We start from the raw sequence: 6091 nt of genomic DNA on the forward strand, positions 1-6091 counted from the left end.
GATGTCCCTCAACAGAGGGACAGAAAATGTGGTACATTTACACAATGGAATACTATTCAGCTATTAAAAACAATGAACTTTTGAAATTCCTCCGCAAATGGATGGATCTGGAGGGTATCATCCTGAGTGTGGTAAGCCAATCTCAAAAGAACTCACATGATATGCACTCACTGAGAAGTGGATATTAGCCCTGAAACCTAGAATACCCAAGATACAATCTGTAAAACACATGAAACTCAAGAAGGAAGACCAAAATGTGGACACTTTGCCACCTTCTTTGAATTGGGAACAAAACTCCCATGGAAGGGGTTACAGAGACAAAGTTTGAAGCTGAGACAAAAGGATGGACCATCCAAAAACTGCGCCACCCAGGGGTCCATCCCATAATCAGCCACCAAACATAGATACTATTGCATACACCAGCAAGATTTTGCTGAAAGGACCCTGATATAGCTGTTTCTTGTGAGGCTATGCTAGTGGCTGGCAAACACAGAAGTGGATGCTCACAGTCAGCTATCGGATGGAACACAGGGACCCCAATAGAGGAACTAGAGAAAGTACCCAAGGAGCTGAAGGGGTCTGCAGCCCTATAGGTGGAACAACAATATGAACTATCCAGCACCCCCAGGTCTCTAGCTGCATATGTAGCAGAAGATGGTCTAGTCAGTAATCATTGGGAAGAGAGGCCCCTTGGTCTTGCAAACATTATAAGCCCCAGTACAGGGGAAAACCAGGGCCAAGAAGGAGGAGTGGGTGGGTAGTGGAGCGGGGGGGGGAGTGTATAGGGGACTTTGGGGATAGCATTTAAAATGTAAATGAAGTAAATACCTAATAAAATTGGAAAAAAAATTAAAGCTTAAAAAAAGAAGTACATAGGAGCCATAGAAATGAGCTGATTCCATCCATTTCCTATGTCTATTTTATTTCTCCTTCTGAGAGAGATTCAAGCATCCTTCCCTGGGCCCTCTTTGTAACTTATCCTCTTTTGGTCTGTGGATTGTATCCTGTACTTTATGGCTAATATCCACTTATAACTGAGAACACACCATGTATGTCGATAATGTAGAATTATTTTTCTTTTATGTGGACTGATGTTTCACCTACATGTATATCTGTGTGAGGGTGTGAAGATTCCCCTGCAACTGACATTTCAGACAGTTTTGAGCTGCTTTGTGGATACTGAGAATCTGGAAGAGCAGCCAACGCTTGTATCTACTGAACCACCTCTCCTAACCTGGACGCATGGGGAATCACAGAGACTGAACTGAACTGCCAACCAAAAAGAATGTATAAACTGGACCTAGGAGCCCTACACATATGTAGCAGACGTGCAGTTTGGTCTTCATGTGGGTCCCCTAACAACTGCAGCAGGGGCTGTCTCTGTCTTGGACTGTGTTGCCTATCTGCTTTCCTCTAAGGCACAGAACTAGGTTTTTACCCAATAACTAAAGAGTGTTGAAATGAATGGATGAATATCTGATGTTTTAGCTCATAGAGGGCGAGCTTTTTACTGTTCATAAAACATTTTGATAAAAGTTATATCAACAGAAACATAAGAGAATTTTGAAGCAGGTGTAGTGTAATTTACATTCCATCACTTACTGAGTTCCAGGAAATGAGAGTGACTTCAGTAAGATTCTCACCTCTGTTCCTGTAGCCAGGCAGTAACCACAGTGGAGTAAAGACACCAACCTACCCACAAAACTTTCAACCCAAAATGTATCCTGTCTACAAGAAAGGCAGGCATGGAGGATGGAGTAGATAGAGCCTAAGGGAATGGTCAACCCATAACACAGCCTATTTAAGACCTATCCAATGGGCAAGCACCAATCTGTGACACTGTTAACGATAGTCTGTTAGGCTTGCAGAAAGGTGCACGTTGTCCTCTGAGAGGTTCAACCCAGCAGCTTACTCAGAAAGATGCCAACACCAACAGCCAAACAGTGGATGGAGCATGGGTATTCTGATGGAAGAATAGGAGGAAAGATTGTGGGTTCCGAAGGGGATAGAAACTCCATAGGAAGACCAACAGAGTCAATTAACCTTGACCCTTGGGGCTCTCAGAGTCTGAACCACTAACCAAAGAACCTACATGGGCTGGACCTAGATCTACCCATTTATATGTAGCAGATGTGCAGCTTGACCTTCCGGGGCCATCGCAAAAGCTGTTGCCTGTACTTGGGATATGTTCTACTAGCTGGGCTTCTTTGTCTGGCTTCAGTGGGAGAGGAAGTGCCTACCCTTGCAAAGACAAAAAGTGCCAGAGTGGGGAAAGATACTGACGGGGGCTCTACCTGCCCAGAGGAGAAGGGGGTAAGGAATGTGGGAAGGGGTGGCCAGGATGGGGGCAGTGAGCAGCATGTAAAATGAATAAATAAAAAATATAATTAAAATAAAATAAAATAATTAAGTAAAATTAATTAGTTAATGGGAAAAATGAAGCTGACTCTTAAGTTCCTTAACTGGGTACCACTTGGGTTTAGACAATTACTTGCAAGACACTCTGGTCTTAGCTTAGAAAGGATGGGGAAAACTTCCTATCATTAAAATGTATATAGTTAGACGGGCTGCTAGGAAATATGGGCTAAATGTCTCACTTCAATATCTCTGTTCTCATAATTGTGCCTTTGACTCCAGAGGCCACCATTTTCTCCTTTATTGGAAGGCAATGGTGTACATGAGGCCATATTTTTAAGGCTAGTAAGTCAATGCCAGTGCACTAGATTATTCTAGGGGCCACCCCCTCCTCTACTATATACCCCCACTTAGCTGCACCCACTCCCCCACCATTTAGGAAATACTATTATGGGTGATTTGCAAAGAGTGTCCTGCTAGGCACCTGTTAAGCAATAACAGAATTAGTATCACAAGGCACAAGCTGTGTGAAGCCTGACAGGGACAAATCCTTACTGTTACAAAGGGTGGCTTGATTTGTGAGAGAACACTGAAGGACATCTTGGTTTACATACCTATTCATTTATCAGTAACTGGAGGTCACAGGGACAGAAAATGGCTTGTGTATCTTCTGGCTTATCATATGTAAGCAAAGCAAATAAATATGAGAGACAATACAGAGAACAGGGAGTTGCCATTCAGAGTTCCCACTAATTTTCTCCAAGTATTAGGAGTAAAGAGGCGTCTCTGGAGAGGGAGAAAAAACCCTGGGCTAAGAACACAGAAGCTTCCGATCTAGACAGTCATGTTAGTTAGCATGAGGATTTGGCAAATCATTTGTTTTTTTGATGTTTTGCAACATGTCTGCCTACATGTTGTACATGTTGTTGAGATGAAGAAACCAATGAAAACTGATTAAAATCCCATTATTATATAAACAAAATAATTAATTTTTCAAAAGAGGCCATAAGGTCCTTTCTGCTGGGACAGACATCTAGCTGGTCTGCTCCCATGAAGACACCACATCCCTACCCATCCTAGAGGACCCTTTTGCCCAGAGAGCAGTTGGTAAAAACCCCCTCCCTCCTCTCCACCCCCACACAAGCCCCAGAGCTGTTGCTGGAAGCCTGGTGGACCCATTACACACAAAAACCCCCACCCTCCTGAATACCACTGCCTTCAGTCCCTTCCACCCCTTTCTCCTGGTCCTTTCTGCTGGGGCAGACTCATATAGTTGGTCTGCTCCTGTGAAGACACCATATTCAGACCCATCCTAGAGGACACGCTGCACTCAGAGCAGTTGAGGATCAGCTGAACTCACAGCAGTTGGACAACAAGACCCAGCAGTCTGATGACCTCCCAGGAGATCTACTGCAGCTAGGGCAACAGATCAAAAGCTTCTCTGCCCCTGTGAAGAGAAGTTGAAAAGCCCCACAGGTAGTCTGATACAGCCAGGGTTGAGGGCCTACCAGGAGACCTGAAGCAACCCAGCGACAAAAGAGGCAGACTCCAGACAGTCACATAGACCAACAAACACCAGGGATATTGAGATGGTAAAAGGCAAGCTCAAGACAGTAAGCAACAGAAGCCAAAATACATGGGCATTAGAACCCAGTTCTCCCACCACAGCAAGCCCTGAATACACCAACACACCTGAAAATCAGGAATCTGTTCTAAAATCCTATCTCATGAATATAATAGAGTCTTTTAAAGAAGATATCAATAGCTCATTGAAAGAAATACAGGAAAACACAGGTAAACAGGTGAAGGAATTGGGTATTTTCTTTATTTATATTTCAAATGTATCCCCCTTTCCAGGTCTCCCCTCCAGAAACTCCTATCTTTTCTCCCCTCCCCTGTCTCTATGATGGTATTCCCCCAAGGGCCTCTCCTCCCACTGGTGTCCATCATATGTTTGTTTCCTTGCTGTCTCCTGGAACATTCTGACTCTTCTTCTCTTTCGATTTTAGATTATGTTTTGCATTGTGACTGTCTCTTGTTGAAAGCTTTTCTGGATAGTTGCCACCTAAATTTCTATTTCTATGACTTTGTCCAGCAGCGTGGTCTTCTCTGTGACCTCTTGTGAAGGGTGAATTTCTGATATTAGGAGTTAAGAGTCTTTATGGAGAAAAGTCCTCTCTGTTGGCCTAGGGTCTAGGCTGTGCTCCTATCCCATGCCCTTTGCATATTCTCATACCACTCGCGGTATTTCCTTTCCCATTCCTGGTAGTGTTCTTTCTCTCCTTGAGGTACATTGAGTTCAGTAGGAGACTGTCCCCTAAATGCTGGAGGAGATCTGGACCGTGAGTGGTATCGTCTATAGGGAGATGACCTTGACCGGGATCTGTGATATCCATGAGATCTGGACCGTGAACGGTCATTGTGCATCTTGCTTCTACCTCTTCTGAGAGATGGGGGTGATCCTGAAGAAGAGCCAGAGTGGGAGCTGATGAAGGACTGAGAGTAAGAGTGTGAACGTGTTGAGCCAGACCTTGACTTTGAGTAAGTGTATGAACTTCTTGAATACGATGACCGACTATAGGGAAATTTAGATTCTTCCCTTAGTCGTCTTTGCACTCTATAGAATTCTTCCCTGGACAAAGGAAGTGCTTGTATTGTAGGGATGGTATTTGAATAGGCAGTCTGCACTTCTGAGGAAACCAAAGCTGTTGATATATTGGCAGGAGCTGGTAGAATCCCTGGTGGAGGGGCACTATATCCTGCTGGAGGAGGCTGGCCAGGAGGAAACTGAGGGGAAAACTGTAGGGGAGGTATACCTAGAGGAAGAGGAAGAGGTTGCATAGGAGGTAGTGGAACAGGCAAAAAGTCTGAAGTTGCTGGTCGTGATGGGCCTTGAGTCCTCTGGGATGGTTCAGTGTAGTCTCGCCTGCGTTTTATTCCTCTGTAACAGCTTCTTTCTTCTCNTCTAATTTGCTGTGGTGGAGAAACTAGGTTCCTAAGCTTGTTGCAATGTTCCCAACCTGGTCGACCATCACCTGGACCAGCAGCAGTTATTCTTACTTGACCAGTTGTGGGGGTACACAGTTCATGTAATAATGACTGTCCCAACAAAGGTCGAGTATTAAGGACTGGCACCTGGAAATGCTTTTCTTCCATAAGAGCAGTAATAGCAATTGAAGAGGCTCCCTTTGAATGTTCTGATGCAAGGGCGGTGGCTGATAATAATTTATTATCAGAATCCTGAAAGGGTCCATCTGATTTTTCTGAATGGACTGATGTAGATACTGTTGTAGTTGTATCAGGTACAGGAGCTAGGGCAGAAGATGGGTTTGCAGGCACAGAAGGAGCCAAGGAAGATGAACTTGAAGCTAATGAAGTTATAGAGGGAGTTGGGTAAGCTGAGGAAGATGTCACTGGAATCTTCAGAGGATCCTGCTGTCTTGATATGGGAGATTTCATTGGAGGCTGCAGGTTCCCCTGAATGGGTGCACTTGGTGGTGATGGTGGGGGTGGAGACGGAGTTACCTGTTTTTGAGGTCTCTTTGTAAAGCCAGTTTGATTTTTAAAGTTATTAACAGCCTGTCGTAAAACCTGGTTAGCAACTAAAGTATCAGGAGAAACATCATTTTGATGGCATGTTGGACATGTATGTTCATCTGACTCCAGAAGTGCTGTTCTTATACATTCATCACAGTAACTGTTTCCACAGCAGGGGATGATAGCAGCATCAGTCATA

At 44.3% G+C, this 6091-nt stretch overlaps 1 pseudogene; it reads right to left on the reverse strand.

The window, feature by feature from the left end:
* Positions 1-2831: 2831 nt before the first annotated feature.
* LOC110336193 lies at positions 2832-6090 on the reverse strand (annotated as a pseudogene).
* Position 6091: the final 1 nt, after the last annotated feature.

The sequence above is a fragment of the Mus pahari genome, chromosome 1, assembly GCF_900095145.1.
Source record: "Mus pahari chromosome 1, PAHARI_EIJ_v1.1, whole genome shotgun sequence".
NCBI classification, from domain to species: domain Eukaryota; kingdom Metazoa; phylum Chordata; class Mammalia; order Rodentia; family Muridae; genus Mus; species Mus pahari.